Raw genomic sequence first — 8,627 nt, forward strand, 5'->3', positions numbered from 1 at the left:
GGGGCGGGGCCACGCCTATATCCTGGTGGGGCGGCGGGGTGGAGGGCCTTGCGCCTCGCCTGTGGGGCGGGTCACGTCCGTGAAAGGGCGGGGAAAAGGGCGGGGTGAGGGGCGAGGCCCAGAGGCCGACCCTCCAGATCCGAATCACAGGTAATTTGCCTAGTTGTTGCCCCGTTGGCCTCCCCACCGTCCATCCGCTTTGGATCCCCAGCACCAATTTATGGGATGCACCTTTTCCCCAGCACCTTCTCACGGAACACGCCATCAAACCTGGATTGCTGCCAATCTGACAACTCAAGAAAATCTGTGGGAAAACACTCATTAGATATTCCTCTAGGCCTTTTCTACCAAGGATGTAAAAAAAAAAAAATACACCTATGTCCCTGCGCAGATGCACTTGTGCACACAGGCCGGCTGCATCCATCTCTCTGCCTGGAGCATCCTGAGGACGCTGAGTGAGGTTGGAAAGGACCAGTGGGTGTCCGCCGGAGAGCCATCCCCCAACGGAGTGACTGGTGATTGGATTGCTGGTGGGAGGGAGCACTGTGGAGACACTCACCGGAAGTGGAGGAAGAGCATCGGGAGCCCAGGGCTGGGAGACCTGAGCTCCAGTCCAGATGTGGGCAGCCAAGGGGTGTGCCCTGGAGCATCTCTTCCCCCCTGTCCATGGGGCTTGAACTCAGGGCCTAGGCACTGTCCCCGAGCTTCCTTTGCTCAAGGCTAGCAACCCTACCACTTGAGCCCCAGGGCCACTTCCAGCTTTTTCTGTGTACTGAGGAATTGAACCCAGGGCTTCATGCATGCTAGGCAAGCACTCTACCACCAAGCCACATTCCAGCCCCATGGGTGACACTTTCTCACTAGGCTATTTCAGAATGCTTACATCAGCCCTTAGTGGGTGCCCATGATGGTGGTGATTGTCCTCTGGCACCGGCACTATCCTGTTCAGTCATTTTGACAATCTGGGGTGGGGCACAGAGATTAACACTAATTATAATCAAAGCTCTAATTTGCTGAGGAGGCAAAGGAGGCTCAGAGAGGTTGATGCATTGCCCCAACACACACAGCAAGCAGTGAGAAGTTGAGAGGGACATGTACATGTGACTCTCCACAAAGATGCTGGGTCAGGTCCAGGATGACCCTGCAACCCACAGAAGCACACCGACTCTAGGGAAGACTCTCTTACCAGGAAGGAAAGCGATTTGGAGAAAAAGCCTCAGAAAACCGTAAAAGCAAGGCCCAAGGGAACTGATCCGGAGCCCAGCCCACGCGCCCAGCTTTGCAGGCTGAGCCTCACAGAGCTGGGAGCGGAGGGCGGAGCCCGCGAGCCCCGCTGCAGTTCCGAACATCGACACGCGAGGGCGCCAGAGCCGCGATAGCCGCGGGCGGGGACTACCGTAATAACCACAGGTGTGCGCAACACAGGCCTTTCCTCCATTGAAGGGGCTAGAGGAGAAAGAGGAGTTAAGGACTTGGGAGGGTGGAGCTGAGCAAGACCTTCATCCTACAGGCCTATCCCAGTCCAAAGGCGGAGATAATAACATTACCTAAAGCAAAGGGAATTCAATGAGTCAGTTTCCAAAGACTGCTCTGCCACCCCACAAAGCCTAGAGAGGAAACTTCCTCTGTGTCTGCCTCCAAGATGGCAGCTCCTTTGCAGGGGTCCCAGTCTTTGGGAACAGATCTGACCCCTGTGTTGGAGTCATTATGCCTGGCCTCTCCCTATTGCCCTGTCCCCTCCCAGATCACTGCCAGCCTGAGTCAGACTGACTCAACTCTGTACTCTGCCAAAACTACAACCTAACAAGACTTGGAAGCCGGCCACCGGTGGCTCACGCCTGTAATCCTAGTGACTCAGGAGGCTGAGATCTGAGGATCGTGGTTCAAAGCCAGCCTGGGCAGGAAAGTCAGTGAGACTCTTATCTCCAGTAAACCACTAGAAAACTGGAAGTGGCGCTGTGGCTCAAGCAGTAGAGCACTAGCCTTGAGCTAAAGAGCTGAGGGACAGTGTCCAGGTCCAGAGTTCAAGCCCCATGACCGACAAAAAAAAAAAAAAAGACTCGGCAAATGTTACAAAAGTTCATGGAAGAGAAAATAAACCTGTGAAAAGACAGCAACGTTACAAAAGAAAAAGAAACGGGCCAGGCCCTGCTGGCTCAAGCCTGTAATCTACTCAGGGGGCTGAGATCTGAGGAGCATAGTTTGAAGTCAGCTGAGGCAGATAAATCTGCGAGCCTCTTATTGCCAACAAACTGACAATAAGCTGGAAGTGGAGCTGTGGCTCAAGTGGCCAAGTGGTAGAGTGCCAGCCTTGACCAAAGAAGCCAAAATAGCTAGATACCTTGAGTACAAGCCTCAGTATTGACAGAGAGACAGAGACAGAAAGCAGCTGTCAGAAGTGTGTGTGTGTGTGTGTGTGTGTGTGTGTGTGTGTGTGTGTGTGCACTGTGTATGTATCTGCTAGTCATGAGGCTTGAACTCAGAGCCTGGACACTGTCCCTGAGTTTTTGGGGTTTTTTTGGTCAATCATGGAGCTTGAACTCAGGGCCTGGTGCTGTCCCTCAAGGCTAGCTAGCGCTCTACCACTTTGAACCACAATTCCACTTCCAGTTTTGTGGTGGCAATCCCGTGGATGGGGGAAGGGGGGCGCCATGCAGGGCCCAGTACGCACGTGGTTTCTGGCCCTGACATTAACCCTCTTCTCCATCAGCTTCTTCATCCTCTCGATGTGGTTCTGGCGGGCGGCCTGGTGCAGCTGCTTCTCCAGGGGGAGCACTGGGGGGGGGGGTCATGTCAGTGAGAAGAGGATCCCCCCACTCTGTAGAGCTGCTCTTCTGGAAAAAAAGGCCAAGTGCCAGTGGCTCACACCTGCAGTCCTAGCTACTCAGGAGGCTGAGATCTGAGGATTGCAGTTTGAAGCCAGCCTGGGCAAGAAAGTCTGTGAGACTCTTATCTCCAATAAACTACATAGAAAAAGCCATAAGTGATGCTGTGGCTCAAGTGGTAGAGCACTAGCCTTTAGCACAAAGAGGCTCAGGGACAGTGCCCAGGCCCTGAGTTCAAGTCCCAGGACCAGCAGAAATTTTTTAAAAAAAGGAATGTCTTGCCTTTTCCTGTTCTGCCCTCCAGACTTTGCCTTCCTCCTCCCCTGCCCACAGGCCTGGCTCTGTGGGAAGGAGAAAGGGGAAGAAGGAAGATCAAAGAGTGGGTAGTGGGTGGAGTTGAACTAGAGTCCATACGTCAGGGCCAGTGGTCACTGGCACTTAAACACATTGTGTCCTGCACAACTCTAGGATGCACCAGAGTCCTCGACATTGAAATTTGCATAGGTATTAGCATAGGATGATGGGGGGGGGGGGGAATACCCCCAGAGAAAGAGCATCCTTTTCTGAATAGAATGAAACCTAAGAGCAAAGAACATCATAAGGACTCAGGTGTGGACTCACGCCTGCAATCCTAGTGACTCAGGAGGCTGAGATCAGAGGATCGCAGTTCTAAGCCAACCTGGGCAGAAAAGTCCGAGAGACTCTTATCTCTAGTTAACCAGCAAAAAGCCAGAAGTGGAGCTGTGGCTGAAGTGGTAGAGCACTAGTTTTGAGCAAAAAAAAAAAAAAAAGCTTAAGGACAGCACCCAGACCCTGAGCTCAAGCCCCCAAATGAACACACACACACACACACACACACACACACACACACACACACACACACACCATTGTCTGCACAGGGCTAGCCTAGAAGTAGCCCTTGGAGCAGGTCAAGGAGGGCCCAGAGGGAAGGGGGCAAGAGACTGATTTGGTTTCCTCTGGGCCTAACAAGCCTCCCTTCCTTCCATTCCCCTGCCCTGTTTTTCTACCACCCTCTTCTCCTTGGCCAGTAGGCCTGATGCCCCAGCCTGGTCCTACCTGGCTACCTCGCATTACACAGCTCACACCCTGCCATACCTCCAGGCCTTTACCCTGCCAAAGCCCTTCTCCTCCCCCTAACAACAACAACAACAACAAAGCTAAGTCGCATGCATTGTTTAGGGCCTGGCTCAGGTGTCACCTTCTCTATGAAGTCTCCAGTCCTACCAGTGAGAAAAGAACTTCAGCCAGGTGCCAGTGGCTCATGCCTAGAATCCTAGCTCCTCAAGAAGCTGAAATCTGAGGATCGTAGTTCAAAGCCAGCCCCAGCAGGAAAGTCCATGAGACTTTATCTCCAATTACCCACCAGAAATCTGGAAGGAGCGCTGTGGTTCAAAGTGGTAGAGGACTAGCTTTGAGCTGAAGAGCTGAGGGACAGCACTGAGGCCTGGATTTCAAACTCCATGACAAAAACAAACAGAAAAGAACTTTACTTCTTGTGGGGGCCACAGCTCAGGGTCCCACAGCCCAAGGAGCCCTACAATCCTGGTGTCTGTCTTCCCTACCTCCATATCTGTCTATATAACACGGAGGGAAATTGTCTATTTTGGGGAAGTGCAGATACTTATAAATTGCTACATGGGGCACAGTTGTAGTCAGCCAACCCTAAATGGGTGGGGAGGGTGTGAGGCAGCATTTCTGCTCTACTCTAGATCTTTCTAGAAGGCCAGCTTGCCACTGATGGCAAGATCAAGCTATAATGAACAGACTTGGAGCCCAAAGATTGGCTGGTCCTTTGGGGAGCAGATTCTCTGAATAAGGTAGTGGCTGGGAGTCATCTTTGGGGACAAGCTTGATTTCCCCGGGGAGCCCAGGGGTAGCCTCTAAGCCCTGTCTGTCTTGTTAATGACTGGTGTAACTGCTACCCTTCCCCTCAGGAAGAGGCCCTGCCATAATCTTAGTTGTTGGATCCTTTCAGAGGGCTTTATGCTTGAGCCCATGTGGAATGTTTATAGCCAGACTTATGTGCATGGCCCTACCTGTACATCAAGCAGATCCACGCATCCCTGGGGTTTTGCCTGGTGTCTGTAGGTCCCTGGGATAATGGGGGGGGTCAATCCTTCATATTCCATCTTTGGATACATAAAATGATTGGACCAAGATGGGAGAGATAAATCCTTCATCCACCATGTGGCCAAGATGGTGCCAGTATCTTTATTTCATGTTCATGCCCCAGGACCAGTGTATACACACACACACACACACTAGCAGGATGGAAGATTAGTCTAGAAGGCCTGTGATGCCTTTTTTTTTTTTTTTGTCAGTCATGGGACTTGAACTCTGGGCCTGGGCACTGTCCCTCAGCTCTTCAGTTCAAGACAAACGCTCTACCACTTGAGCCACAGCGCCACTTCCGGTTTTCTGGTGGTTCATTGGAAATAAGAGTCTCACGGACTTTTCTGCCCAGCCTGGCTTTGAACCACGATCCTCAGATCTCAGCCTCCTGAGTAGTTACGATTATAGTTGTGAGCTACAGGCGCCCAGTTTATGAAGCCTCCCTCTTGAGAGACCCAGATTAGTTTCCAGAGTGCTCACTCTGGTTAGAGACACCAGATAATGTTACCCACCCCAGACCATCCTTGGAAACATCTAAGTTCTTCCTTCCAATTGTGTGTGTGTGTGTGTGTGTGTGTGTGTGTGTGTGTGTAGAGGGTAGTTCCCGTGGGGAAGGGCTTCGTGTCAGCTAGTCATTCACTTATACCAGTAACTTCCTCTCTACCCCCCAGGCCTCCCTCCCCGGTTCCCACGACTTCAACTGGAATAGAAACAGAAATCACTTACTCAATAGGAAAGGGCAGGAGTCTCTCTGGGCCCCTTCGCCCACCTCATCTGCAGCTGGGGAGAGGAAGCAAGCAAGGAGAAAGCTGAGCTCCTAAAGCTGCCTCTTCATTTACACGTGTGAAATCTACGCCCAGAAAGGGCCAGCGACTTGTTCAAGGGTATCCAGTAAAGCAGCGCCAGGACCAAATCTGGCTGCTGCTTTTTGTCAGTCATGGAGCTTGAACTCTGGGCCTGGGCACTGTCCCTCAGCTCTTCAGCTCAAGCCTAATGCTTTAGCACTTGAGCCACAGCACCACTTCCGGCTTTTTCTGTTTATGTAGTGCTGAGGAATTGAACCCAGGGCCTCATGCATGTGAGGCAAGCACTCTACCACTGAGCCACCTTCCCAGCCCAACTTCTTCTTTTTTTTTTTTTTTTTCCTTTGTGTTGGTCCTGGGGCTTGAATTCAGGATCTGGGTACTGTCCTTGAGCTTTTGAACTCAAGACCTGTGCCCTAGTGCGTGAGCCATAGGAGATAAGGGTCCCATGAACTTTTCTGCCTGGACTGGCTTTGAACTACGATCCTCAGATCTCAGCCTCCTAAGTAGGTAGAATTACAGATGTGAGCCATCAGTGCCCAGACAAACCTGGGTCCTCAGTCCCCTACCCAAACCACCAGGCCTCCCCTGTGGGAACAGAGACTATACCCACTTCCTAGCTAGAACACAAGGATGAGGACTGTCAGACAGTACTGGGAGAAGACTCAGGTGGACTCCAGGAAACATGTCCCCTTGGAATGGCAGGCCCTCAGACAGGCACAAAGAAGCGCTTACCTCCTCCTAGATACGCTGTCAGAGTAGGCCACATTTGGAGTGCGGTAGCTCCTATGACTAAGGAGAGGGCTAGGGAGACGGCAGGAATCAGGAAAGATGGAAGAACAGGAAAGCCAACAAGACCAAGTAGAAATCATGGCCAGACATCAAGCTCAGGAACCCTGCATTCCACTGCAGCCCAGGGAAAGACCAGACCCCAGCATGACCATGAGCAAGCCCAGAGAGATGAAATGACATTCTCAAGATCCCCTGATTAGGAAGTAGGAGAACCTATGTAGACATGACCCCACATCTCAGTTCTTTTCACACAAGATTTCCAAAATAGGGAACACAAATGAATGTAAAACTGCAGCCCAGGGCTAGGAAGATGGCTCAGTGGTAGAGCGCTTGCCTTGCATGCCTGAGGTCCTGGGTTCGATTCCTCAGCACCACATAAGCAAAAAGAAAAGAGCCATTAGTGGCGATGTGGCTCAAGTGGTAGAGCACTAGCCTTGAGCTGAAGAGCTGAGGAACAGCGCCCAGGCCCAGAGTTCAGGCCCCAAGACTGGACCCAAAAAACAAAACAAAAAAAAAACTGCAGCCGAGGATGGTGGCTCATGCTTATAATCCCACTCAGGAGGTTGAGACCTGAGGATCATTGTTTAAAGCCAGCCAGGACAGACAAAATCAAGAGACTCATCTCCAATAAATCAGCAAAAAGCCAGAAGTGGAGATGTGGCTCAGGTGGGAGGGCACCAACCTTGAGCAGAAAAGCTAAGCAAGAGTGCAAAGCCCTGAGTTCAAGTCCCAGTACCACCACCACCAACAACAACAACAACAACAAGAACAACAACAAATGAAGTCCAAACTGGGTGCTGGTGGCTCATGTATGTAATCCTAGCTACTCAGGGGGCTGAGAGCTGAGGATCATGGTTCAATCCAGCGAGGGCAGGAAAATCCATGTAGTCCTATCTCCAACGAACCAGCAGAAAACTAGGAGTGGATGGAGGCTGTGACTCAAAGTGGTAGAGCACTAATCTTGAGCAAAATAACTTAGCATCCAGGCCCTGAAGCCCCACCACACACACACACACACACACACACACACACACACACAAAATGTAGTTCAAGGTTAGAGGCATGACTCATGGTATAGCACTTGCCTAGAAAGCAGGAGACTCTGAGTAGAACTGTGAAGTGCAGCCCCTGGACTCTTAGGGTCAGTGTGGAAGCTGCTATTAGCCTTCCCGGTCTAGGTGTCCCCTGGCTCTCTGATTTGGCTCTTCATTCTGGATCCTAGTTCTTATTCTCCTCAGGCTCAATTTCAGATCTGTTCATTGTCTGAGGATCATGGGTGAGAGGAAGACCTTCAGCCTCCCTTAGGAGGCTGCTGGGCCTTCCCTCTCAGGCCTCCGGGCCAGGCCAGAGTCATTCCAAGGCAGCTCAGCTTGAAGGCTGACAGCCAGCTTCGGCCTGCCTCCAGGGACTGAAGGAGGACACAAGGCCTGGCTGGGTGACCCTGCAGCCTGTGGTCAGCTGCAGAGTGCAGGCCGCTGGGGAAGAAGGTCAAGCATGATCTCTTCAGGGCTTGACCCAAGAAGAACCTCCAAGCTGGGTGCCAGTGGCTCACACCTGTAATCCTAGCTACTCAGGAAGCTGAAATCTGAGAATCACAGTTCCCAACCAGCCCTGGCAGTAAAACCTGTGAGACTCATTTTTATTTTTGTAGGTCATGGGGCTTGAACTCTGAGTCTCACGGGGCTGGGAAGGGGGCTCCGTGGTAGAGTGCTTGCTTCGCATGCATGAGACCCTCGGTTCGATTCCTCAGCACCACATAAACAGAAAAAGCCAGAAGTGGTGCTGTGGCTCAAGTTGTAGCTCAAGTGGTAGAGAGCTAGTCTTGAGCTGAAGAGCTGAGGGACAGAGTTCAAGCCCCATCACCAGGTGAGGGGTGGGGGGGGAGGAGGGAGGGAGTCTCATAGACGTTACTGCCCTGGCTGGATTTGAACCATGATCTTCAGATCTCAGCCTCCTGAGTAGCTAGGATTACAGGCGTGAGCCACTGGCGCCCAACTTCTGTGAGACAACTTCCAAAAAAAAAAAAGGCCAGGAGGGGCTGGGAAGGTGGCTCAGTGGTAGAGCGCTTCCTTGC

This window comes from Dipodomys ordii, unplaced genomic scaffold, assembly GCF_000151885.1.
Source record: "Dipodomys ordii isolate 6190 unplaced genomic scaffold, Dord_2.0 Scaffold11, whole genome shotgun sequence".
NCBI classification, from domain to species: domain Eukaryota; kingdom Metazoa; phylum Chordata; class Mammalia; order Rodentia; family Heteromyidae; genus Dipodomys; species Dipodomys ordii.